Source organism: Poecilia reticulata, linkage group LG3 (assembly GCF_000633615.1).
Source record: "Poecilia reticulata strain Guanapo linkage group LG3, Guppy_female_1.0+MT, whole genome shotgun sequence".
Classification (NCBI taxonomy): Eukaryota; Metazoa; Chordata; class Actinopteri; order Cyprinodontiformes; family Poeciliidae; genus Poecilia; species Poecilia reticulata.
Genome location: NC_024333.1, coordinates 34262077 through 34264926, shown reverse-complemented (window position 1 = coordinate 34264926; position 2850 = coordinate 34262077). Strand labels below are relative to the sequence as shown.

The 2850-nt window shown below is 34.2% G+C and overlaps 1 long non-coding RNA gene across 1 annotated transcript in view; it reads left to right on the top strand.

Moving 5' to 3' along the window:
* Window positions 1-2850, top strand: part of LOC103462910 (uncharacterized) — a 39187-nt gene that overhangs the window by 20290 nt on the left and 16047 nt on the right. The window contains exon 3 of the long non-coding RNA XR_533410.2: window positions 2664-2824. This is a non-coding gene — a long non-coding RNA (uncharacterized LOC103462910). The remainder of the gene's footprint in view (window positions 1-2663; window positions 2825-2850) is intronic.

Below are 2850 nucleotides of genomic sequence, written 5' to 3'. Positions count from 1 at the left end.
AGAGAGAGAGAGAGAGAGAGAGAGAGACAGAGGAAGAGAGAGACAGAGAGAGAGAGGGAGTGGGAGGGAGAAAGAGAATAGGAGAGAGAGGGGGGGAGAGAGAGAGAGAGGCAGAGAGAGAGAGACAGAGAGAGGGAGAGAGAGAGAGAGAGATGGACGAGAGGCAAGAAGGGAGACGGAGGGAAAATCTAGGTAGTCGTGGAAACCAGAAAGCAGAGCAGAGGACTGAAACCCCCAAATGACACGAAGCACCACTTTGTGTTTTAGCTGCTTTTACAAACACACGAGAATAATCAACTTTCTACTGCGTCTTAAAAACCCTCATTTTGAATAGAAAGCAGTGCAAAGGACCAGCGATCCAGTTCTGGCTCTACAAAGCAAAAAACTGTGAAGTTTCCAGGGCAAATATCAAATTAGACTAAACAAACTTACAAGTAACTTTTCAGCAAGATGTAGGAGTTTTAGGTCAATAATTCCTTCTAGTTCCACTGATAGATTATTTCACTTATAAAATGTAAAAACAGTCTTGCTATAAGTGAAATAAGCTGTCAGGGGAATTAGCAATTTTTCATCAATATAGAGTAATTATTGACCTAAAACAAAGAAAGGTAATTTTATTTACATAGCACATTTTCAGCAACAAGGCAATTCAAAGTGCTTTACAAGAATTAAAAGGAAATGCAAACAAAAGGAAAGAGCAAAAAAAAAAAAGAATCTATTAATGTTGATCCAAAGTAAATAAATATACATATATAAACTAGATACTATTATTCAGGGTAGGTATATAAGTATAAGTAAGTATCTTCTGGTCTAATTCCTTTTCTAGGTTGGAAGAATAAGAGTCTAAATTGTAGATGTTAATGTATTTTTTCTGGATTGTAAGTTTGCTCTAATTCCTGTTCTGGATTGTTAGATAAGTATAAGTAAAAATAAGAGCTAAAACAATATGTTAGACAGTTACAAAAGTATTTTACTTTTGCCTTATTTCAAGTGTACTAAGATATTTGCAGTAGAAACTAGACCAAAAATACTTGGTTAGATGTTTTTGCAGTGTAATACTTTAAATAGGGAGTATTATGTATTTTACAGGCACATTATGTCATTTTAGTCAAGTAAATATTTAAACTTCAGATGTTATAAAATGCTATATACTACATACTAAAGGAAAATTAAGAGGACAAAGTTTTAACATTACAAAAAATAAAGTCACAATATTCCAAATAAAGTTGTACTATTATGAATTTATTCCCATATTGTTGCAACATTGTTTTCGTAATATGACTTTATTCTTGTAATTTAGTTTTTTGTATTTTCTTAGCGTAGCCTAAATACCCCGTTTCATTTGACAGTTTTTAAAAAGATGATGTTGCATTCACTTCTGTTTAGGTTGCGTGAAAATCTTTACAAGTCTTGGGTGCAATATGTTAACATTTATAAAGTATTTTCAGAGTTAATCAGAAATATTTACATGAATAATCTTTGTGAATTCCTCTGGCACGGTGACAAGTTACTGATTTTACTGCAGATGAAAGTCTTTGGGTCAGTGCTGGGTCTGTTATCGCTGCAGCTCTGCAGGTTAACCCGACTGCTGCTTCTCCCCTGGGAAAAACAAAGATACATGAGTTTGAGTTTAATGAAACCATTACTGCTCTGCCTCTGGGAGCAGCACCAACACAAACACACAGATAACTCAGCTTTAGCACTTCTTACAAACTACGGCCAAACTGGAGGGTAATTGCTACCAATTTCAGATTTTATCGCTTTATTTCTGTTCAGCACATTAAACTTCCCATTTTCTCTTGCTGTCAATTATATTTTCATCAGCATCATCAAGTCTAATTGATTTGCCTTTGATTTCTCCTGGTATTTATCTGCTTCTCTTTATCGTCACATTTTTTAAATCCTCACTTTTGTTTGCGTTGCTGGAATAATACATTTGAATATGTTTTGAAGTGTATTTTTAGTACAATTTAATATTTTGCCTTTTTTTAAGCTTTATTAAGAGTGTAAACAAATCTTTACATCACGTACCTTTAAATATTTAATCTTTTGTGTAAGAGATTCAGCCCATCAATCAAAAAGTAAAACGGTTTGTCGTACGAGAAATGTCATGTTATGAGAATAAATGCACAGCATTAATAAAATTACAATATTGTGAGAATAAAGTTAGAATATCATGAATTTATTCCTGAAATACGCCTCATAATTTATTCTTGTATGACTTTCTCGTAACATTCTGACTTTATTTACATATTATTCTGACTTTATTCTCAAAATATTATATTCTCAATATGAATTTATTCTTGAAATATTGTGACTATATTCTCATTATTAAAACTTTATTCTTATATTATCTCTCCTGACTTTATCCTTGAAATATTATTACTTTATTCTGGTAATGATGACTTTATTCCCGACATTATTCTTGTATTTTTAATTTTTTTTTCCTGGTATGATCCTTTGTATGGATGAGATTGAGCTAATTTATGAATTTTACATAAATTAGTTCTGCAAATTTGGCAAAAACTTGTCCAATTTGTAAAGCGTGAGAAAATAACCTGAAAAAAAAAACGTATTTCTGTGTGCCGACTCATTTGAACACAGACAGCGTGTTTCAGACTGGAGCCTGGCTTTTTGTTTTTTCCTGCTGTGTCGGTTGCCAGGATTAGTTTCTCCCTCTGCTGTGACATCACTTCCTCCCTCCCACTGAAGCACCTGAGCATCTAATGGGGATCTGCTGCTACCGACATGTTTTCTGCAGACGTCTCCCTCCCCTCCATCTGTCTGCTGTCTCCGACTGCTCAGTGACGGCTCCATACCAGAGGTGAACACACACACACACGCACACAC